Source organism: Haemaphysalis longicornis, unplaced genomic scaffold (genome assembly GCF_048455015.1).
Source record: "Haemaphysalis longicornis isolate Haplotype H1 unplaced genomic scaffold, Haemaphysalis longicornis Haplotype H1 scaffold_1, whole genome shotgun sequence".
Lineage (NCBI taxonomy): Eukaryota > Metazoa > Arthropoda > Arachnida > Ixodida > Ixodidae > Haemaphysalis > Haemaphysalis longicornis.
In genome coordinates, this window is record NW_027526203.1 from 459,658,754 (window position 1) to 459,684,253 (window position 25,500).

At 45.8% G+C, this 25,500-nt stretch overlaps 1 protein-coding gene across 1 annotated transcript in view; it reads right to left on the reverse strand.

The window, feature by feature from the left end:
• The window catches only part of LOC144156122 (uncharacterized), an 882,723-nt gene that overhangs the window by 820,358 nt on the left and 36,865 nt on the right, over positions 1–25,500 (reverse strand). The gene's annotated exons all lie outside the window — the stretch shown is intronic.

Consider the following 25,500-nt stretch of genomic DNA (forward strand, 5'->3'; position numbering starts at 1 on the left):
CGTTGCCAAATATCTGCCATGTATGCGGGCCGCCAGGCGCTGTGCTATCTGCCCGTTCTTTTGGCCTGGAGGCCCCCCAGCATCCAAAATAAACAGCGTGATTGATTGATTGATTGATTGATTGATTGATTGATTGATTGATTGATTGATTGATTGATTGATTGATTGATTGATTGATTGAAAGCTAAAGATGCACTAGAGTCAGAGTAAGCGTGGCCTTAGGATGATTAGTGCCCAAATATTCGCCAGTAAGCCACACACGTATTCTTAAAGGGACACTAAAGGCTAAATGAAATTCTGTCTTAACTGAAAGGTCATACGTTTCGTAGCTCTTTCGGATTTTGTTCGACGAGCAACGAGGTGTTATCTGCCGAGAAATAATTAAATAAAGCTGGCGTTCCTCTCCCCCGCTTCGCTTTCATTTTTTAGTGAGTGTAATAGTGACGTAGCCATTGCGTCACAAAATAGGAGCGAAGCCCTGGTGCGGTCTAGAGCGCAAACGCTGGCATCGGAGCTTTTAGGTCACCAAGCCATGGCCGACTACGGCAACGTTTCTCTGGCCAAGGAGACTGGCTTGCACTTTAACGATTTTTCACCAACGTAAAGAGAACCGGGCTTAGATGCTCCAGTGGCCGGTGTACCCGCCTCCTCCGGCGTCCCAGACCCATCGAGACAGCTGCGAGCATGGAGGGCTGCGGCGAAGCCGCTGTTGAAGCAACAAGCGCCGTTTCGAATATCAAGCGCGGCATCCCGGGCTCCCGGCTGGCGCGTTCAGGTCGGCGCCTTCACCTCGTCTGGCTATCACAGCCATTTCATATTATCTTCCCTCGCGCAGCGCGAACCTATAGACACTCTTCACGGCAGCCGCGTCGGTAGTCCTTGCCGGTGTTCCCCATGGCTCAAACATAACAAGGGCAGAGCGATGCGCGCTTCACGGATTATCGACAACGGTTCGAGGCAAGCGGGCGGATCGGTCAGCTAACCACTCGCAGTAAGTTCATTTCACGGGCGATTATGTTCGAACCGGACGCGCTTTACCGATATCACTCTCTCTGCGAATGTCCTGCTGACCAATACTCCCCACTCCCCTCCTCATCGCACTGGGAGCAGGCCCTGGGCAGCTCCGAGGTGTCCAGCCAAGTGCTCTCCAAATCCAAACCGCTTCGACCATGTCAAAAGGGCACCACATAACCTGTCGTCAACCGCGTTTTATGTAAGCCAGTTGCGATTAAGTCGTCCGTTAGACAGGGCTGCCCCCTTTCACCCTGCTTGTTTGCCTTATACATCGAACCTCTGTGCCTTAGTATTGAGCAGAGTCAAACGGTGCTGGGTTTTGTCTCATTATCCCGCGAAATTAGGGGGGACATTCCTATGGGACTTACTATTAATGAGCCACGGATCTAAAAATCACCGTGCATCAATACCAGAAGCTTTGCCAATGCATATCAATATTCACAACGGCCTAGTTTGTATATTTTAGAGATGTCACTTCTGTGCAGAAATAAAAAAATAAAACTCTCGCTTGCTAGACAGCTAGCGCCATCTAGTGAAAACTGGATAAACCAAAAAGCGTTTCTTGTTTATTCTTTTATCTCAGTAACGAAGTAATATATATATTTCAAAAAGGAGCAAATTAGGCCGTTAGGAACATTTCTATGAATGTGTAAAACTTTGCGTATCGGTGTACGATACTTTTTAAGTCCATGGGTTATGAATTAGCAAGTCCCATAAGGAATTTGATGAGGTGAGTCCCCCCTAAGGCTCTCGCTTACTCGGATGACAGTGCCTATTTTTGTGTTGACAAAAGAAGCGTTCAGGAAGCCCTTAATTTGACCAGGCAGTTTTGTGACGCGTATAGAGCGGCTGTGAATATGAAAAAACAATTTCACCATCTTCCCGTAGGGGAACCCTAAGTAGTATGCGAAGCAACCATGGGGTCGACTCAAGTTCCCATTAGTTTTCAGTTCGATCGCGGCGTTGCGGGAGGAGAATGATGGGAGCGGAGTGCGCGCGCGCTACAGTGGCGCCCCCAGCGGAGTATGCAGCGGCTACCATCGCGTCTCTAACCCTAAGCTGCTTCGCATTATCGCGCGCGGAGCCGCAGGTGTTGCCCTTCGTTGCGCAATCCCGCGAGGAAAGGAGCTTCGGAGAGGAGGAATGCTTCGCATACTACTCAGGGTTCCCCTACGGGAAGATGACGATTGTGGTTGAACGCGAAGCTATCTCGTGATGGATTCTTTGGTTGGCCGATCCCTAGGGGCATCCTGCCACAATCATCATCAGCGGTGCCTGGTCAGGCATGCACAGTGGGGGTGTGGACGCCGCACAACGGCGCCCACACAACGGCGGAGGGAACAGGTTCGACCATAAGCTGCTTCGCATCTTAAAAAAAAACGATTTTGGTTTGGTGAATGGGGTACGAAACCCTCCCTATTCGCTTGCATTATTTTGGATAAGAACGCACTTCAATAGCTAGGTGTGCCTTTGCACCAAATACGAAACAGTGGGGCGCATTGGTCATTGGTGCTCCAAAAAATCAAGCGAGCCTCGCAGGCATGGAGGGGGGGATAACTTCCTGCGTTTGCTGGTGCGCAGGTCTGTAATTTACACCTTGTAGCAAAGCTTGGTTATGGGTTGCAGGTAATTCATTGTGCGCGTTCTAGAGTCCAAGCTCTACATCTAATTTTTGCGACTTTGGGAGGGGGGGGGGGGGGGTTCAATGGAAGCCTATGCACAGGGACAAATGGTTTTTTCCGTTAGTGTCTGGGGATGCTAGGCTAACGAATTTGTTTGCACACCAGCTTGTTTCTCATTTTTTATTCTATAAATTGACGCATCATCCACTTCTGCTAAACGTTATTCAACAGCGAATAAGTTTTCATTTACCTTTTTTACTTGTCTCCACGGGGGAAGTTAGTACGAAGCCGCCATGGGACTTTTTAAAGGAGGTTGTCGACACTTTTCATTTTCTTACTGCGAGGTTTTCCCTGCAATATCTGTTCACCATTGCTAGGAAGGCCTTGACTAATACTTTATTAGAGAGTCTGTTCCCAGTGCCGGTTTATCGCCAGCCCTACATTGGCCACCATAAGAAGTGTTTTAAAGAGCGTCATACGTATGTCTTCCGCCAAATGAAAAAAAAAAATCGTTCTTTAATACATACATCAACCCTCCCAGTGAAAACATGGTTGCGCGAAAAAGGAATGTCTATTCTTTGATCCGACAATTGCCCGCCTAAGTGATCAACCTGAAGCCATTGATCATTGCTTTGTTTTGTGCCGGGATACGTTTTTTTTTTCTGGGATGTTTTGCAACTAACTGTTAAAACGGACATGGAATTACTCCTCGTACAATTAGATTCTTGCCTTTTCGAAATGCTACTGGAGTGCGCTTTGATGTGATGGGATTGTATAGCTTGTGGAAGTGCCGCATGACTGATCGGCATGCGGGGCCCCCTCGCCCAACGAACTCCATTTTCCGGGAGCAGGCTGCATTGGTGCAGAGTAGTTATGCGGCACAAAGTGACCCACCAGAATGGCTGCATCTGTTGCACGCGTGCGTCTGCTTGCCGGAGTTTTGACGGTCGCCTTACTTTAACTGCAGTGATGTGCACCTGCTTGGATGACTGAGAACTCTTGACATGCGTAATAATTGCCGTTCTCTCTCTCTCTCTCTCTCTCTCTCTCTCTCTCTCTCTCTCTCTCTCTCTATGTAGTAAAGAAAAAACGGGAGCAATAGGATAGACCCCGGCTTCATAACGCGAGGGACCCAGGTTCGATTCCCGCTACGGGAAGTGTTTCTTTTTTTTAAAAGACGATAGTCTTTCTTGGGCTACTTAAACCCAGAAATTTTGGTCTGTCTGTCTGTCTGTCTGTGACTCGATTCAGCCACCCGGCCAAAGTAAAACAATGCCTGCGCAATAGTCTTATATAGTCACAGCTAAATGTGCCCGTCCGGTGTAATGTTCATACTTGTCAATATTGTTGAAGAACAACAAGACATTACGCAAATATAAGACAACAAATTAATACAGAAGTGATAATTGCAGCATTCCTTTATAAAAAATCGTACATATTTGATTTTGGCAAGATTAAATTCTTCATCAACTGAAGAAAAAAAAATATCACTCCGCCTTCGCCTGCTGTCGCCCGCGCCATATAGCCTCTGGCGGCATTTGAAGAAATCAAGTGGCAAGAGTTACAAAAGGTTCCAATAGATAGGTGCCACGTTCTGCTTGGAACGCACGTGGACTAGGGAAACGCGGTTCTATAGACGTTGAAGTAGGGCGCCTCGATTCACACGCGCCTTCACCGTACGGCAGCGTTGGCATCGAGACACCCGGTTTGGAGCAGTGGAACGCGGGAAATTAAAAATGATTTAAGCAAACCTTTGGCGTCTTCACCTTGGGAGGAGCGCGACGAAACAGGAACAACATGAGAGGTGAGCGGGAAAGCGAAGGGAGGCATTTACTTGGCAAAAGTCGATAAAGACTATCGTCTTTTGACGACATTTACTTGGCAAAAGTCGATAAAGACTATCGTCTTTTGACGACATTTGCAACGAAAGCAGCAGATACGCGGCCATTTTTTTTTTCTCGCATGACCCGTTTTTCCATTACAGCCGCCATCAGTGAGAACCCTAACGCTTCGCTTTAAAGGAAATTAGGCACTGTCACACGATGATAATTCGAGCCTAGTTCAAGCTGTAGCCACAAACAGTGTAATGTGCCGGCGTTGAATCTACAGCTTTCCAAGTATGGAAGTGCGCTCACAATAAAGCGCGTGAGCGTAATCTCACTGTTAGCAACAGAACGGAAGAGTTGAAAATCGTATGTACTATAACAGGACGACGTCAGTCGGTTTGCCGTCTGGCTGACCAGAACGTTTCCGCTGCTTACGCTTTAATATCGCATCATGTTTCGAGCAATCTCAGGTGGAAATGTTTAGAACCACCAGCTTCGCCGAGGGTACGTTCATAGATGCCGTTCTCTAGGATTCCTATGGGGCCCAAACATTCTTGAAACTACATTTTCAACTTAGACAGAGAGACAGTGTAGCACGAAGAGAGGGAACGTTGTTCACGCTGTTGCGAGAGCACCAAGGATGAGTTCACTTCATATGCAATATTTCCGCGCTCGTTACAAATCACCCCATCCTCGACTTTATACAAATTATGTCGCAGGACTCAGTCCGGTACATTAGTCAGGTGCTAATAGCACAATTAAAACGGGACACGGAGGATGCAAATGGTCCTGACCTTAGGGACTGTGATTAACTTTGACTGAAAAAAGGGCAAAGACAAGAACAAAGCAACTGTTGCTAAAATAGCGACAGCTAGCTCTGTGACTGCAATTCAATTAACGTCCCCCCGACGGATGTCTATTGTAGTTGCGCCTCTTCAGCAGTATAAATGGAGCAGAATAGCAAAGGAGCGGACAAAAATAAAATAAACCGCCGCGGAGAGGCTTCCGCCAAAACTAAAGTGCGCCAGACAAACACGAAGCGTCCCGGGGTCGGTATGGGGCGGATTGGGTGAAGGAGGACGGCAATGGGTCCACGGCGGAGGTTAGACCCTGGCTGGCCGGCGAGTGTTGACCCCCGGCGCAACATCGATCACCCGCATTCGTCCCGGTGCACCAGAGCGCTGCTCAGGCGTCAAATTGGTCAGGGGTGACGCCACCACCGAACGCATCACTCAAAAAGGCTCAACGTGTGAAACCGGGGCGCAGCTCAGTTGCATGGTTGCAGCGCCACATTGGGGCCGCGGATTAGATTTCGTCCATGCTGGGATTTGTGACTATGAAGGGGGCTCTTGAGCCCATCTTTGGTCGTGTGTAGCTGGTGACAATATAGACAGTAAATAAGGCTCTGTTCGAAGGAAGTACCCTCTCCAGCCTGCGTCGGAGTCATTGGTGCATGAGAAGGAGGAATTCTACGCAGTTTTGTCCGCGCTTTTCTCAGCACAGCTACGCACCAACTACTCACCTAATTTACTGAAGAATTGGAGTCAGCTTCCGACTGCTCTCGCTAACTTCGTCTCGCAAGGCGCATATTATGGCTTCCTGTTGGAAACACCAGCTGATGAGTCCCCACACAGCTACCGCAATAATAATGGCACAAGCAGATAGCAGCCGACAGCAAAACTTTAAAGGAAAATTCTGAATGGCTAATGCGGCCCCACCATTGCCTAGAGAGTACCTGTAGCAATGAACGTGGCAAGTAGAGTTACTAACAGTATCAATCCTGCAAACAGTCTAGGCGATGACGATGAAATTGAAACAGCGCCCAAAAAATAACACGCAAGGACACCTGGCTCAACTCCTCGAGTAGTTTATTGCCGACAAGTTGTGTCCTTTTCAGTTTTTTAGTAACCAACCGCGGGCACACTCGCACGTTCTCCTCTCCACACACACAGATACTCACGCACTTTCTTTCACTACAAGTTTCCCTTCAGGGCAGCCGGCCCTCGCGCTCGGCGAAAAATTTCCCCTAAATTTATCGGTCTCTGCTCCGCCCACTTTTGACTGCTTCTGTATCTCTTTGTTGCTCGCTTGCTGTTGTCGATATAATGCATGATTGCGTTTCTGACTTTTGTTTGCTTCCCTCCAATACGTGGTTTGTTGAGCATAACGTTCCTACCAGAGTGTGCCCTGGGACCATCCCCCAGTAACAGCAGCTCGGCTCATCGTCCCCACAGCCACGGAGGGCGGCCCTAAAATGCCAGTGAGACGAAACATTTCTGGTCCTTTCTTTCTCTGCCCAATAGCCTGCGCTGGCCGTGCGCGCCACTGCGCCTGGACTACGGCCCCCTTTACTGCACACCTGAAGCGCGGGATGAGGTGACAAATTGGGGTGAAAAGAGGGCGGCGGACGTGGGCCGAGCCACTTCCGACCAGCAACTGATTGGGCACGCGCGTCGCTCGAGTCACGCGCGGCGCTGGGGCGGTGTCCACGCACGGGACCAATTTCCTGGCGGCTGTTTGGGCCGCTGTCGGCGCGTCCAGCCGCTCACTGTATGCATGCCACGCGGAGGGCAGGTACGGCAAACACGCGTGCACAACTCCGCCCCGCTTGGCCACGTACTGCGCCACTGGGCCCGTGGTTATACGGCGTATATACGGAAGTCGCGTATACACCGCCACTGTGGAAACCAGCAAAGACGGCCGCGCGAAGATAAGAGGAAACAGGAGCGTGAGGGCGAATGTGCTTTCGTTCCTCGTTCCGTCGCATCGCCTTGCCTCTTCTCCAAATGATCCTGCGTCCCAGTTTCATCGCGCTAGCATCCCACCAGGCCTATTTAGTTATTTTTATGTTTTTTCTGTGCTTTTTCTGCATTTTTGTTGCTTTTCATTTCTGTTTTTCGTGCGTTTTTGTAGCCTTTTTTTATGCTTAAAATGTGCAGCAATAACTGCAATTACATGAATGTGCTTATATTAATGGAATTATTATCTCGCAGTGGGCTAACCTAAGAAATAGAAATTAGTTTTGCTTGGGCGACAATATTATCCCTTTTTAAAGATTTTGTGCATAAATTACTGAATTTTTAAATTTTTCTTGCAATACCATTTGAAAAACATTTCTTTTTTAGTTTGATGCTTCAGTACATTTATAAGTAATTAATTGCTATATTTGACTTTATTGTGGTTTTACATCACAACTCTTTAAATGAGCACTTCTATGTTATGTATGTCACCCTCTTCAAGACACTTGATTTCTTAGGCGTACCCGCTTGTTTCGGTAGGCGGCTCTTTTGACTAATTAATTAATTAATTAATTAATTAATTAATTAATTAATTAATTAATTAATTAATTAATTAATTAATTAATTAATTGATTGATTGATTGATTGATTGATTGATTGATTGATTGATTGATTGATTGATTGATTGATTGGTTGATTGATTGATTGATTGGGAGGTTTAACGCACCGACGCTACACAAGCGACGAGACGCACCGTAGTGGAGGGCTCCGGATTAATTTTGACTACCTGGGGATCTTTAACGTACGAGGCGTGTCTTTTACCTGTTCTCACTTTCTCGCTCCACCTGTGTTTGATGTATTTCATTTGCGCCACCTCAGTTTGTGCGTGGAGTTTGTTTCTTGCAATGTTTGCTTTTGTGTTTCATTTTTACATCATTATCCGTGCGCCAGCCCCAAGGCCATTGGCTATTCATGGGCTAGTAAATAAGCGTGATTGATCCATTGATTATTTCTTAATCATTTTTTAATCATCTTTTATTTTTTATAATTATTTTAATCACATTTTTTAATCCCAGCTGTATGCGTGGCTTGAGCCCCATGTTTCGCCTCCAGTGTAGTGCAATCAGTACTCCGAATATTTAGACATATTTAATAATTCCTCTACACAGTTCCGCAAACATGTCTGTGAGCTTGTCATTTAAGTGACCTTTTTCATCCTCTGCTCACGCGCCGTCACTTGAGCATGAAGTGATGACAACACAATCCTTTCTTTTTTTATATATATTCACCTTCTTCAATGCCTGGTTTTCTCCACATCTGTATTCCTTCTATGCTCTTTTTACATATATATAAGCTATCTTGATTCACTCCCTTTCCGTGGAACTAAACTTTGTTAACATTCATTTATGTATATTTTTGAAAATATCTGTGTATGACGACCACTGGCGTGGTGTCACATGCCGTACTGCAAGGCACTGTACTTGCTTTTGTGTGTATGTGTGTGTTTGTGTTTTCTGTGGGTGCATGTATATTCTGGTGTACGACAGTGTGTAATTTTTGTGTGCGTGGGTGTCAGCAACGCTGTCCTTTAATTGCATTACTTGTGAGGTGTGGGCATCTTACACTGCCTCTTTTTTTCTTCGTGCGCCAGCACAAAGGCCCTCCGGCGGTTCCTGGGCACGTTAATAAACGAATGATTGGTTATTATTATTATTATTATTATTATTATTATTATTATTATTATTATCATTACGCTTTCGCCAGGGGAGATTATGCTGGGCTGTATGGCTATTTTTCCGCTGCCCCTTGGTCGACCGTCATTGACCACACCGATGTCAATGAACAAGTCGACCGTTTCACAGAGATTGTGCTTTCGGGTATGAAGGAATACATCCCGCAATATTTACCGAGGAGGTTCAAGTTTCCACACTGGTTTTCTTCTGAATTGCGGGATGCCCTGAAACTCAAGGAACGTGCGCACAGAAAGATGAAGCGCTCTGGTGCCAACCAGTTTGCTCAGGAATTCCGGCGCCTACGTGCCCTATGTAAAATATTGCACAAACGTGATCATACTTCGTACCTGGCATCGGTAGAAACTAAAGCAACTCACCAACCGGGAGCCTTCTGGAAATACATTCATTCTAGATCTAGTACAACTAAAGATTCTATTCGTCTTCTAGACTCCAACGGCGATGAGGTTGTCAAGGTGGCCGACTGCTTTGCTCGTCAATTTTCTTCTTTTTTTGGGATTAGCGGTGGTAGTGACAACAGCAGCGCCCCTTGTCACCAGGGCGAGAACTCCGGTTGTTTACAACTGGACGAGAACATCCTTCGGACCAGCATCAAGCGGCTCAAGCCCTCGCTTTCTTGTGGGCCAGATGGTATTCCTGCTGCAATCCTAAAAACATATGCAAATATATTCGTTCCTGTGTTCACTTCAATATTTAATAACTGTCTCCGGTCGGGAACGTTTCCTCGCTCATGGAAAATCTCTCGCGTATTCCCTGTTTTCAAGTCAGGCCTAAAAACTGATGCTATAAACTATAGGCCTGTCTCGCTGCTTTGTTCTGCCTCTAAAATTTTCGAGTTATCTCTTCATACGGTCTTGTCTTTCTCATTTAAACATGTCCTCATTCCTAATCAACATGGATTTATGCGTGGTCGTTCAACTTCCACGAACCTTGTATGCTTCATGGAGCAGGCTGTCCCAGCAATCGTTGGTAGAAGCCAACTGGATGTGGTCTACTGTGACATGAGCAAAGCCTTTGATGTTGTCAACCACTCGTTATTGCTTGCAAAGCTCACTCTGTTAGATGTACACGCTTCTTTGGTGGGTCTTATACGTTGCTATCTCAAGGAGCGATATTGCTATGTAAGTGTTAACGGTCAAACATCATTTAGGTACAAAGCAACCAGTGGTGTACCCCAAGGCTCCGTTCTGGGTCCCCTTCTTTTTTCCATTTTCATTAACGATGTTGCTTCTGCCATTCAAAATTCTTCTTTTTCGTTGTACGCTGATGATATAAAAATCTTTAGAGAAGTGCGTAGTGTTCAGGACTGTAATTCTCTTCAGGTTGATATTGTGTCATTCCATCGTTGGTGCACCAAAAACGACCTTATTTTGAACCCTTCAAAAACTAAAGTTGTCTCCTATAGTAGAAAAACTCAACAGCTGCAATACCCTTATAAAATTGCAGGCACCAAACTGCCGAGGGTGACCGAAATTCGGGACTTGGGAGTACTTTTTGATTCTCCTCTGACTTTCTCTTCCCACATTGCACAAATTACCCGTCGGTCTCTTCGTTGTCTGGGTGCTGTTTGCAGGTATTCTAGAGAGTTTAAAGGTCCGCTTCCTTTCTTAAAGTTGTATTCGGCTCTCTGCTTACCTCTTCTTGAATACGGGTCTGTTGTCTGGAATGGAACTTGCAAGTCCAATAGTGACCGCATCGAAAGGGTTCAAAATAAGTTCCTTTCTATCTTTAGGCACCGTTTCCGTCATGTACAAGAAGACGCAAACGGCAGCATGTCTTGTCTCAAAAGTATTCCTTCCCTTTGGTGTCGACGAATGAGAGCTGACATTATCTTTCTTTATAAACTTCTTCATGGTGATATTTTGTGTGATGACTTGGTTGCACTTATCAATGTCAACTTGCCGAACAAACTTTTCCGAAGATTTCGAACTTTCAGAACAGATGCTTTAAGTAGACGACGCTCGTCCATCTGCAGAATACAATGTGCATATAATGAATATTCCGATCGTCTTGATATATTCCAGAGCTCTTTGTCTTTGTTCTCTAATGAATTGAAAACTGTTGTAGCTTAAGTGCCTTTATGTCATTTATGTGCCGTATTTCTGTTCCATATTTATTTTATGCAAATCATCATCTTGCTTGTTTGTTTTTCACTTTTCCTGATTTTGTGTTGCTTGAATTTCTGTCGGTTTAAGTGTCAGTGCTTGTAATGCTGAACTTCGTTTTTCCATTTTGAAACTTCCTAACATTTTGTTACAAAACCTTTGTTTGATGTGTATAATCTATCTCCGTCATGCTCATTGAGTATTTGCTTGTGTATTTTCAATTTTTCACGTGCCTTCATCGTTTTTGCTGGCTGGGTGTCATGGCTTCTAACACTAGGCTTCCTTTTTTTTTTTTTTTTTGCTGTTTTGCATTCTGGGATCTCTGTAACTATTTTTACCGTATTGTTTCTTTCATATATATGGTTTTCTGTGTTTTGTTGTCTTGATTTTAGTGTGTTTTTATGAATGCTTGTATATGGTGTACCAGTACCAAGACCCTAGGGTTGTTCCTGGGCACCAAAAATAAAGGTTGATTGATTGATTGATTGATTGATTATTATTATTATTATTATTATTATTGAAACTGTTGTAGCTTAAGTCCTTTATGTCATTCCAAATTTATATACCCTATGTATTATGTGCAAACTGTTCTTGCTTGCTTTTCACTTTTTCTTGTTTTGTGTTGCTTGAATATTTGTACGTTTTAGTGTCAGTGTTGGTAATGCTGAAGCTTTTCCCCTTTTTTTTTTTTTTTTTGGAACTTCCTAATATGTTGTTAGAAAACCTTGGTTACATACGTATACTCTATGTCATGTTGATTCAATATTTGCTTGCATAGTTCCTATTTTTCACATCTACTGAACGTTTCGCTGGCCGAGTGGCATGGCTTGCAACACTAAGCCTGCCTTTTCTTTTTTGACTTTCTGTTCTTTTTTTTTTCCTTTTTTGCTTTCTAAGATTTCTGTAACTATTTTTACTTTATTGTTTATGTCATACATATAGTTTTTGTGTGTTGTCTTGCCTTAATTGTAGTGTTTTTTTTTTTGTATGGTGTACCAGTACCAAGACCCTAGGGTTGTTCCTGGGCACCGAAAATAAAGGTTGATTGATTGATTGATTGATTATTATTATTATTATTATTATTATTATTATTATTATTATTATTATTATTATTATTATTATTATTATTATTATTATTAATCTTTATAAATGATGTCGCGACAATATTTAATGATTGTAATTTTCTTTTATATGCCGATGATGTAAAAATATTTAAATCTGTTTCCAACTCTGCCAGCTGTTCCACTCTCCAGAGAGCAATCTCGTCCTTCTCGCATTGGTGCTCATGCAACAAACTCCTCATTAATACATCTAAAACTAAGGTAATGACATACACAAGAAAGACTGACAACATCTTGTTTCCCTATAACATCAACGGTGAATTACTCCCACGTGTGGTAGAGGTTAATGACCTAGGCGTCACTTTCGACAGTAAACTGAGCTTCTCTCCACATATTCAGGTAATTACTCGTAGAGCTCTTCGATCGCTTGGCGTTGTCTGTCGCGTGTCCAAGGAGTTCAAGGAGCCGATTTCTCTTCTCAAGCTCTACACAACTATATGTCGTCCTCAGCTTGAATATGCATCTGTTGTCTGGAACAGCACGAGTAAAACAAACCGTAAGCTTGTAGAAAGAGTCCAAAATAAGTTCATATCTATCTTCAACCATCGCTTTGGCGATAGTATTAATTATAACCCTGGATCGCCCTCTTCATTGACGCTATCATGCTTAACTTCCAGGCGGAACAAGGCTGATATTCTCTTCCTCTTTAAAATTATGCACGGCATAGTGTCTTGTGGTGAGCTGCTACAACATGTTCGTCTTTATGTGCCGCAAAAGTGGACCAGGAAACATGATACCTTTTGCAACTCCAATTGTCTGCGTGTCTTGTGCCCTGTGTGCCGACTGCAATGCACGTACAATCGGTACTCGGATTACCTTGATATATTTAATGATTGTCCTACTCTGTTTCGCAAACATGTCTGTGAGTTTGTATTGGCGTAACTGCCAACTTTTCTTATTCTGCATTTGTCTTTTATCCTTGAGTTCATGCACTTAAATGACTTTCATTCCGTAACTTCAACATAAGCTATCCTTTCGTTTTTTTTTGTATTTTGTATTTTATTTTGTATTTGAAAGATGTGTACATTATGTTTCGTGTGTTTCTGTTTCCGTGCGCCAGCACAAAGGCCCCCCCGGCTGTTCCTGGGCACGCAAATAAATGATTGATTGATTGATTGATTGATTGATTGATTGATTGATTGATTGATTGATTGATTGATTGATTGATTGATTGATTGATTGATTGATTGATTGATTGATTGATTGATTGATTGATTGATTGATTATTATTCTTGACCGCTGCGCGCAACTCCAATCATTCTCCAGTGCGCAGAATACAGAATTGCTACAACCGCTTCTCTGAACGCCTTGGCATCTTTCAAAGCTCCTTTACAATTTACCGTACTGCGCTGTTGAACACAGTATGTTAAACATCTATGATATCTCTGTCGTTCGTTTTTCTTTTTTTTTATTTTTGAAATTTGGTTTCTCTGCGGTTCTGTTTAACCAATATAGTTGCCTGTTTTTGAAACTGTTTACTTATCATGCTTGTCTTATCATTTGTCTCTATACTCTTGTCATTGTTTTTTGTCGTCTTACTGTCAAACTTTGTTCTCTGCTTGTTGTGTATTCTTTACAATAAGCTGAGCCACAAAGGCATCTTCTTTTTTTTCTTTTTTACCTGTACCCAGGCTCCGCCTGTGCGTTATTTTTGTAATTTTCGCTACTTCAATATGTGTGTGTCTTGTCGCTTGTTCGTTTCTTGCAATATGTTTCTTGTATTTTGTTTTCATATAACTATCCGTGCGCCAGCACTCAGGCCTCTGGCTGTTCCTGGGCACGTAAATAAACATGATTGATTGATTGATTATTATTATTATTATTATTATTATTATTATTATTGATTGATTGATTGATTATTATTATTATTATTCACAGAGTTTTCACAGAGTCTGTTATCATTTGTTCATATATGTTGTTCATATATGTTCATATATGTTAGTGTTCATATGTTGTTCATATGTTCATATATGTTAGTGCAGCGGGCGTAATCGTTGTATGTACTATGCTACACTTGTGTAGTCAACTCTTCATACATATGTTTAAGTGGCCCGGGCGAACCAAATGTTATAGAAACAAATGTTTCTATAACTTATCAGTTTATGTGAATAGTTACAAACATTTCCTGTACTTTGTTTCATACGTTTTTGTGTAATTGATGCTTCAGCCGATTGCTATGGTCATTGTACGCTGTGTTTGTGCAATGTAAGTACCATAACTTCGTATAATGTAGTTTGGATGCCACTTTTTCATTCCACATTTCATTCCACTTTTCCACTGTGGTATTTCATTCACCCACATTTTTTCCTGGTTTTATATGTGTCAGCCGCTGATGTATTTCAATGCGGCATTTTTTCTTTTTTTTTTTTCTCAGTGCGCCAGCACCAAGGCTTCGGCTGTTCCTGGGCACTATAATAAAGGTTGATTGATTGATTGATTATTATTATTATTATTATTATTATTATTATTATTATTATTATTATTATTATTATTATTATTATTATTATTATTATTATTATTGATGTGGTGAACCATCAATTATTAATTAACAAGCTTACTGCGTCCGGTGTAGACGCAACCCTTGTTGCCTTGTTGTCCAACTATCTCCTTGACCGGTCCTTTTACGTAGATGTAAACAACAAAAAGTCTGGTGTTTACACTGCAACAAGTGGTGTACCTCAAGGTTCCGTGCCGGGTCCATTATTGTTTTCTATCTTTATTAATGATGGGTCAACAGTGTTAACAAAATCTTCATTTCTTCTCTATGCTAATGATTCAAACTATTTAGGCACATTAGCAGTGTTCAGGACTGCTGTGCCTTGCAGAGGGATGTGTCGGAATTATCGGTCTAGTGCAGCAAAAGCTGTCTAATTTTGAACCCCGCTAAAACAAAGGTTGTCACGTACAGCCGGGAAACCCATCGTCTACTGTTTTCCTACAGTATTGAGGGAGCTCATCTGCAAAGGGTTGAGGAGATTAGGGACCTCGGGGTTCTTTTCGACAGGATACCCTCTCTTTTTCTCCTCATATTAGGCTCATCACCCGGCGAGCGCTCCGAAGTCTTGGAACTATGTGTCGGATTACAAAGGAATTCTCTCTTCCAGATCCATTTCTAATGCTATAGAATGCAATATGCATCCCTCAGTTAGAATATGCTTCTGTTGCCTCAATCAACAAACAATCAACAAACTGCGCTAATTAATATACATTCCGATGGCACCTTGTGGCCCTTCGGTACTTCGCCTCTGCTGGTGACGCAAAAATGCTATAACTTAATAGAAGAATCGCCTGCCTCTGCGTGCTTTATATCGTGTACATGAATAGCAGAGAGAGCAACGGTCACATAAAACATAAAATGAGAGTTACTGCTCTGAATCTGGTTCACATTTTACGAAGCACATTGTTGTAACTCAACATGCTGCAGTTTGCCAGACCTGGTTGCATTAGGTTTTATCAGTTGCCCCGACGTACGAGGCCCCATGACGAGCGACCGAGTAAGTGCATAAATCAGGTTGGGAAACAAGCTCGGCCTAATCTGGCAACGTCGCCACGACGCCTTCATTTAAGCATCTCACGACCGGCTGGTCGGAGGCACAACCGCCGATTCGCCCGGGACCGGGTCTTTGCGCAATGGCCGGAATATGGCGCAATAAAAGTGACAATGGCATCGATAAAACACGAGCGCAACGGAAGCCCCGATGGCAAAAGCAATCTCGAAATGAAAGAGCTGCTGTGAAGTTTCCCCCCAAAGCGGCACAAGCATGGCGGCCTTACTCGCTTTTATAGAAGACACGGGGTCGATTGAAACAAGCTATTACGTAACACGAAGCCACTCCCGGCAGATGCGAAGAGAGTTTCTCTTAAGAAAGCCTGACACAAGCCGCGTTTTCCGTCTTCTCTTTGTTTCCTTTTCACGAAAGTGTTCACGCAGCTTTAAAAGGGACACTAAAGTGTGAAAATAACTTGGCCTATTTCAGTAGACCGCGGTGCCGAGCACGCAAGTATGCCACCAACGGCAGCAGCAGTTTTTTTAACGCGCAAAAGTGAGAAACTATGAAAATAGGCATCGCCGCTCTATATATTTTTGTGAAGAACGATCTGTGACGATCCAACTGTTGTATGGTGAAATGCGAGGGGAGAAGCTATGCGCCCATTACGCGATTTTCCGTGGTTGCAAAGCCGTCCGCCGCTGTCGTGGTTATCAGCTGGTCTTTCGCAAGAAATGCATATATAACAGAAACTATAACCAAATAAAGATAATATTAATAAATAACAGAGTGAAACGAGCGAAGGAGAAGATGTGAATGAGTGTACGAAGAATGATGCTCGCCCTCAAGGCAACTGAAACCGTTCGCACAAGTCGGAAAGCATCAGAACGCGGAGTATATCTTCCGAGCGGAGCTGTCAGCCGTGCTATTGAGGTAAGAAAAGGCGTTTCCGAAGTCCGCGCCTAGCCGCAGGCGACAGAGCGATGACACGTTTGATTGAGGCCGGCCAGCAAGAAGGCGCCGTTGTAAATCAAGGAGTAGAGGATATAGCGGAGGCTGGTAGAGCATGGTAGGGCTCGTCTGCTCGTGGAAAGGCAGATCTTTTGTAAGCTTTCAGCACATGGCAATGAGCAGCGACTTGCATGCAACGCCTGTCAAACGTCATTTAGCCCCCTGAAAAGGGGAGGCACCAACCGCCAGTGAAAATGAAAACGATGATTTCGAGCTAGGTTTACAGCATAAACCTTTGCAACTAGTGAGCGAGGAATTATCACCTCTATGTCAGCAAACCTTGGAACAGGGATAGCCGGTTGACTTTTGAAGACCGAAAACCAGCGAAACCGGAAACCAGCGGCGAAAAGGATAAAACTTGGGACATGCACCGACGCCTGAATGCTTAGAGACACTCTCGGAACCTGATTAAGTTTCCTCATTCAGACTTACAACATCAACGCGAGGAACACAGTCCTCTCGCGCGTAAAAAAAAAAAAAAAACATGTTTTGGTGCACTAGGCCACCGAGTGAGGATTTTGCTATGGTTACGCACGAAGAAGTATCGTCTTATCCAAGAGATAAAAAGGACATCTTTAGCATTCCAACCTCACAGCCACCGCAAAACAGCGGTTTTGAGATGGAAAGCCCTGGCGGAAGCTCTGAGCATCCCTATCAGCATGCATTGTTAAGACAGCATCAGCGCCATGCTGCTGGCATGCTTGTAGCTAGCGGACTTGTGCTATAGGACATGCATGTTCGTCAAGTCCTCCCACCCCCAGCGCAGGTGACCAAGAAGCGGCCGAAATACCCAGAAAAGGTTACTGATAAGTATACTGCTAATGTCAATCAAATAAAACCAAATCATGTTTTATCTGCCATCATACATGGTAGACGGGAGGGCGGCGAGAAAGAAGCTGTTTGTAGGCAGCTTGACCAGCCCACAGTCCCTATTTTATTTGGTTCGTTGCAGCAGCCCAGCTGCACATCGGTACACTGCATTTAATTGACATAGGAAGTGAAGTAAACACACTTGAAAAAAAAATTTCAATACACGTGGGGAACGAAGAAAAATAAACAAGAACAAGAAGAAAACAAGTTCCAGGCTTCTATTCTTCTATAGTTTTTAATGCGAAATTCATTTTTTAATTCTTAGTTTAATAGAGAAACAGATGTGTATCCTTAACGAATTATAAGTGAATTATTTGCTTTTCTTTATAATAATAATTGCTCTTTATCCCGCCATACGCCATGCGGTTAGCAAGTGTTCGGGGAAGAAGAGGGTAGGGGAGAGCTCGGAGCTCGGAGGAGGCGACGGCGACAGTGCAGTTCAATTCATCGGTACGGACTACAGAGGTGGCGTAAGTAGGCGAGGGCTCAACAGCCTAAAGCCTCGTCTGCTTAGTTGTCTTGATCGTAGAAGTTCTTCGCAAAGAGTTCGGTGACGGAAGCACGTTCAAATAAGGCGTTCAGCTGCCGTCGATTTAGCGCATTTCACGCACTTGCCTTGATTGGAGATCCATCAAAATGATTGTTGGTTCAGAAACGGAGTGCACGGTACGCCTACTGTGTGCGACGTACGGTGATTTGTTCTTTACCGGAGAGGCTATGAAGTTGAACTCGGCGGGTACGGCCAAGCTTGTCGGAAAGTTTACGTTGTGTGAAGCTTCACCCCGCGACAAATCTCTACGACGTCCATCTGTACAGTGCAGGGAGGGCCCCGCCACCTTCCGTGCGCAACGATAAATTACGGGAAGGATTCCGGGAAAGTGAGTGCTGTCGTCCACTCTCCGCGCGCAAGACGAAGTTTGACGCGACAAGCGTCATTGTGCGTTTAGACGTTGCAAATTACCTTCCACCAACTGTGCCTGTTTAACGTGCCCGCTATCGCAGTGCACATTGAGAGCATTCCATTTTTGTTGAGGCCCAGTTATGTATTGGTTTACCTAAGCGACCGAATTTCAGCTCGCAGCCTGTACAAGCCCCGCCACCGCATCAGCGCGGCGGCAGAGCCTTCCCGACGTCGACCACTTCAGCAACGGGCCTTCCATCGGGTTCGTGTCCCGCAGTGCGTGTCTGTGTGTGTGGTGAGAGGGAGGAAGGGAGGGAGAGAGAGATGAGTATAACCCTAGTTCATTCTAGGCTCTCTCGGTGAAGCCTGGTGTCACACAATCAAGCGTCGCGCCGCGCTTAATTCGGCGGAGAATTATTTAACGCATACCTCCGCGCGGACTTATCTACGGGCCTCCGTTGTGCGCGTGCTCTCCGCGGTGGTGGGTAGGAGGGTGTGATAGAATGAGGGGGTGCAAGACCCGGAGGGGAGGGGTGCTTTTGCCGTGTGGACGTGCTGCGCTCACCGGCGGCACTGTGTTCGGTAAAGGCGATAGATCTCCGGGCGCACGGTGTCGTTCCCGAGAAAGAGATGTTGCCCATTGACGCGGGCGGTCATCGCGGTAGCCTGACGCGCACTGTCTGCGGCCTGACGCGCACTGTCTCCCCGCTGTTCAGCCTAGGTAGCCCAGGTGTAACATAGTGAGCTATGGCGAGAACGGCCTGGGTTCGAGCCTCGGCAGGGGTGTTTTTTTTTTTTTTACTTTAAAATGTTCTCTTAGCTCACTTGTCGGCATTCTTTTCGTAAATAAGGATGGTTCGGTGTCCTTTAGGTCAGTTTAGTAGCGGGACGCAGCATAGCAACAAGTTTAATTAACGTTCTGCATGGCACCGGAAGTGCCTGGCTTGTACGTATGCGGGAACGAAATATCGCGAGAAAGAAGTAAGGGCGCGCCGCGCGTGCCGCCAGAAAATCACACAAGGAAGCGCTGGCTGGATACAAGTTCACTGCGCGTTCACGCCAGACCGGAGACTATGCCGAGCAGTGTCTGTGTTTCCTCTTGCGGTGCAATTGTGTGCGCATTCACTGCCCGCTCTCGGCGCGAAAATCGAGCTTTCGTTGAGCAAAAAGTTTGGTTTAACCGCAAACAACCAGGCAAATTTTAGGGGCGAAGCCCCTTTGGGACTGGGGCTGTTGGCGTCTCCTGTCGTCGTCGTCGTCGTAATCATCGTATCATGTAGTCACGGTACTAAAACACCGGGAAACTCGTTTACGCCTCGCGCTAGAACGTAACGCGTACTAAAAAGACACCGGGACACTCGTTTACGCCTCGCGCTGGAGGGTTTCGGGCTTCAAAGACACGAGACTTTTACAGCAAAGCTGTATGCCTCTACCCCCCAACAGTTTCATCTCCGTTGGCAAAAAGGCGCCAAGAATACACTTATACACTGCATGCTTCGCCCCTCCCCAGGTTTTGCGTTAGTGGAGATGGCCCTGGATTATTTTAGTCTCTACTTCGCTGTTCTTGCCATTTCCTTTAGAGCGGCTATCGAACAATTTTATTGCTGCACCTGAAAACATTCCGGCGAAGAGCGGCGATATTGTTCGTGGGACGGAGTACAAGCGCACGAAAAATGCCAGGACTTTGACCAACGCGAGAAAGAAAAATTCGGGATTAAAACAGCGCAAGGGACAAGACCAAAATTGTTAAAAAAGATAATTCTTTTCAGTGAGTTTCCAAGTCTGAGGCGTGGACTTTCATACATAGGCGCGTGCATCTGCGTTAGTGTGTGTAGTTTCACCCTAGGGGGAAGGGCAACGCTTCTTAAAAATAAATGGTTCCCAGTGCATCATTTAATGCGAATTGGGTTCGTCTCGGCGTTTGCGCACAACAGGCCTCTTATGGCTGGCTCTGCCGTAACGGGCGTAGCGATGGATATCTGTCTTTGAGGCTGATGAGAGAACCGGGAGGGTTATTTTGGCCTTGCAATTCAGCTCATCATCCCGGTCTTTATTTTTCCCTTTCTTTTCATCCTGGGGCGCCATTTGCCCGTTACTTCCTTCCTCTCTTTATTCGAGCTCGAGGCTCAGCGAAGGGCGGCTGTTGCGAAGGGGCCTCGATAAATTTCGAGCCGGGACAGCGCGCAAGAGTAGCCCGGCGAGAAAAGGAGGGACGGAGAAGACGTGCGGGGGGCAAGCAGCGCAGACCTGTCGGCGGCGCGCGACTCTGTCTGGCCCAACTCCTGCAACGCAGACGGGCGGCCCAGCGACGAGACGCTCTCCTCCGCGCTCGCGAGGGGATTCGATTATTCGACCGGCGGGTGCTCCAAGAGCGGCGCTCGGAAATCAAGTTGGAAATCCCCGCGGGAACGCAGTCTAGCAGACCCCTTCGACAAAGCAGCGCCTCAGCTGTCGCCCGCGAGCGAAAAACGAAAGCACGGGGCACCTGCCAATCGATGGCGCCGCGGTGGGGGCCGCGACACCCCTCGGTGCGCCGCCGCCGACCCTGGTTCGGTCCAAAAGAACCAAACGTCGCGTGCGACAACGCCGCGCAACGCCGGAGTTTTTCCGAAGGCCGCACGTAGCCTAACCCGAGTGTACTACGCGATTGGAGCTTTGGCTTCTCCTACATACGCGCGCTCTCGCTCACCGCCAACCCAGGCCTGCCCAGATTCGGGTCACATTCAGCTCACGCTTGTTGGGGCGATAAGAGTTTGATAAAGGATACAGGCCAGCGATCCACCGGCGGCGGAAGGCCCCGCTCGAACGGCCCTGACTTAGCTCAGATGAAGCGTGGACCCTGCTGCATGAGACTCTTCGTCCCGGCCCCGCTGGCGAGTCGCGAGCGCGTGGTCGCCCGGGGACTTCCATGACTCTGTCGGATGGTACGTCACGAGGCGAATACTGTTTGCATGCCATGGAGAGAAATTAAGGCCAAGGGAAAAAAGGAGATGATTCTCGCCCCCCTCCTTATACTGCCGCCGGACTGCAACTTTTGTCTAATGCGGTCACAATTCAAATCTTAGTGAGAGCGAGCTTGCTGAGGAAAGGCGACTAAGTAGCTCGTTGACATTAGAATAGGATCAAGAAAACGGTTACGCTCTGCCGCCCGCAACCTCTCCTTAGTTCTCTGCATACCGCGCTGTGCTGCCGTCATTCCGTGTCTTCCACAGCGCTAATCGGGTTCTCACCGACCCGTTCTGTCATTCGTGGGAGTGTACAGGATCCCCCGTTAAGTACTCCAAAAGAGGGCTTTTGTGTAGAGCTTTGGCGCTTAGTGGGCGAGCTTGCGGTATTTTGAGCCAGGAGGAAATTTGGCAATAGATTAGTCGCACGCTTTCGTATGCAGTTCGAGAACAATTCTCGCGTGAAAGGAGTTAAATAAATGAACACCCGAAATATACTTACGCGAATAAAGTTGCTGCGCGTTCGTTTAAAATCGATTTGTATGCGAATGGGCAAGGGATAAATAATGCACTATTTATTTAAAGCTCCCATGGGTAATCTCCATTACAACCCACCGGAATGGTTATCCCTGCTGTGGTAGTCAGAAGAAATCGGGCGAGTAACCAGCCCCAGCAAACGATCTGGCTCAAAATGGCATCTGCGCTGTGAATTTGCAAAAGGCGGGCAAGAGTCTTCGTTTCGCAATGTCACGGGGCAACCAGGTTTTTTCCCCAGCTACATCGTACGCCGGATTTCGTCGTTTACCGAATCATCTTTTTTTCTTGCAGTATATTCGTGATTAAAGTGCAATGTGGCGAAGTAGGCTTACGGGAGTTACTAAGAGCGTACCGGCTGCCTGCTCACTGTTTCGTATACAGACGACATTATACCTAATGCAGCAGTCAGCGCAGCCCATTCCGCTTGAAACACTATCAAATCTCCATTTTACTTCGACGATACCCTTTTACTTGCTTTTGGGTGGAGTGAGCTGAACAAGACACTAAGCGAACACGACCGGATCTTACAGTGTTGACTTTGGCCGATGCTTTCATCCTTTCAGAGTTTGATTGAAAACGATTTTTCAAGTTGTGGTATCGGCCGTTATCGAGAGCATGGGAGCCACCCGCCATATTGAAAGCAGCGACACTTCACCCAGAACACAGCAAATGCCGGAATGGGGGATGTTTTTACGCATTAGAGACGACATGAGTCCGACACTCGCGCAGCTCACATACAGGGGCATCACACATGCCTCCTCTGAGGCCTTTATTTTCCTTCAAGTGTAGCTGGTTTATGTTGAATTCCAGCGGGCACCCAGCGTCTCAGGTAAGAAAAGGCATTAAAAAATGAGAACCTTTTCGAGACCAAACAACAATACCTCCGACGGAAGCTTCCACTTTTTATTTCAGTCATATGAAGCGTTCTAAATGAGCACACATCGTAGTGATAAGATAATTCTTCCCTGCCCGCTGTTGTTATCGCCCAGTATTCGTTATTGTGGGCCGCCAATGGGACTTCTTGCGCTCAGATTTCCGGTTATGCTTCCTCTGCCAATCGAGTGCTGCATCGACTGCGCTTTGGGGAGACATATTCTGAGTTCATCCTGTTTGGGGTTCAGCTTGCCAACTCCTCAGCGTGCAGGCACGGTGACAAGGGCATTCCTCATGTTCTGCTCCATTATCCAAAGTAATCCCCGAAACAAATGCCCAGCCCACAGCGGTGTTCTTTCCAGCTGAGCAGTCTGTTTGGGCCAAACAAAACAAAGAAACAACGATACGGGGCAGTTTCTTCCGCGATGCGTTTTTTTTTTCGGTACCGTGCGCAGGACTGGAGACACGCGATTTATTCGGTGACTCGCAAACTTCCTCGGAGGTGTGTTTGCAGCACGCCACTATGCGAAGCCGAACTGAAGCAGCGGTCATGCGTGCAAATGACATTCAGCAGGGGCTCTCCTTTACTTACGATCGTGTTCTAGCAAGCACGTTGGCACGCATGCGATTGCTGGTGTTTAGGACGTTTCTCTTTCCTTCTCTTCCGTTTTCTCTCTCTCTATCTTCCGCCCAAGGCGAACTGATGCCCCCAGCGGAAGGGTTCAACATTTGTAGCTTTAATAAAGGGCTCTCCGAAACCAGCATGTTGACAAAACCCAAGGTAGACTTCACAAAAAGTGTTGGCGAAATTAAAAATACCAAGCGTATTTTGGATGTTCGCTATGAATACCGGCGTCTGAACATGCTTGCAGACATGTAATAAATGCAGTGTTTGACGGTACACTTCTGATTTGGAACTCTTACCTATGCAATGTTTATTCTAGTGTGGATTGAGTGGAGAACGAAATTGCGTTTAGCTAGTTTTTTGCGTAAGCGTTCACAGTGGCAACCTGGACGAAACTGTAAGGGAGTGCAACACTTTCTGAGCGCTGTGCCCTGCACGAAAATAAATAGAAAGCGTGCGTTATATTGACAACAGAAGGATTTCCTTTCTTCTCCTGGCCATATAACGACCAGTAACAATCACTGTGGCAATTTTCAGATTTCATAGGCCCTATAGCGGAAAGGACATGCTTATACTAGACAACCTTAATGTTACAATTGAGCTAACGGCACAAGCCCACTATACCGAAAACTTTCAGTATTTAACATTAATCGCCTAACGTCCTTTCGGATTATGAGAGACAGCGAAGAATGCAAAAACCGTAAAGCGTAGTGCTCGGCAAGTTGCAATGCCGTCAAGAATTACTTTCTGTACCATCGCCTGTTCAGGGCAACGTTACGAGGTAAACAGCCGGAGTGATACTACTAGTGCACGCGAGTTCACGGGAAACGTAGGGAAAGGAGATAAGGACACGGAAAGCACGACTCTTACATCCGCAAAAAAAAAAAAAATCACAGACGATCGCCCCAAGGTTGTTGTTGTCGTTATTGTTTTGAAAAGAACTTTATTTTGAGCCTGGCTTCCGACGTACAGTGACTGTTTCTGACGATCGACAATGTTAGTATAATGACTCTCCTGGGACAATATCTCAACCCGTCAAAGCTGTGGTTCGAAACCAGAAAGGCAACAACCCCGAGCGTTGGCGTGTGTCACGTGTGCGCGTGTCACCCTGGAGCAGATGAGCCTTCAGGTAAACCAGTCAGGTATTAGCACTGCTATTTCTTTTTGTTAATCTGTCGTGCGTATATGTTTATGTTGTGTTGTGTGCGGGGACATTGGTTTGGACTACTGTTACTAGATAAGATACAGAGCACCGTCACTGAGGTGTGACTTTGTTTGGAAAGTTGCGGAAGAACGCGGCGAAGAGGTGGTTTGAAAAATGTGCTGGTACGCTATGCCGATTAGTTAGCTCGGGTTATGGAACGTTCTGGAAGAACGCTAGATCAATAACCCCATTATTTGCGCTACAGCGTCGTTCTGGTGCTGCCGTAGTAGGTGTGCACGTGGTACGGGTCAAACTGACCGAGAAAAAGTCCGTGACCGTAGGGGTGTACACTTCAAGTACGCGACCCAATTGCCCAGCCATGCTACCTTTTCCTATTGCGGCAAAATCTGCCCTTGTCATGATAAGTTTTTACTCCGAACTCTGATAAGTTTTTACCCGCAATTAAAACTGATCAGTGAAAACTCGTGGCTGTGTGGCTGTTATTTTCGCTTCCAGAACGGGTGGGCCTGCGTTCGGTCTCCAAAACGTGCAAACGCACTTTGTCTATCAGGTCTGTGCTTAGTCGCGCATGCGCCGGGGCAGCCGGAAGCGACGGAAACACGGCGATGGACCCACAGCGAAGCTTACACGCCGACAGACACAACATTCATCACCCCTTCCACTCTCCGAACAAGGACGAGCGGCGAGGTTGTGCCGGGGTTTAGCTTAATCTACGCATCTACGGATGAAACAAAACAGGTTTGTTTGTAATTCGAGATGAAATATACTTCCTAGTTCATCTTTTTACCTTCTTCATCTTTTACGTCCCTTTGCCGTTTTAAATAAACCTTTTGTCGGCGATCACCAGTTCCATCAACTATACTTCCTAGTTAAAGCTGAAGGCAGCTTGTAAGGACTAGAGTGAGGTT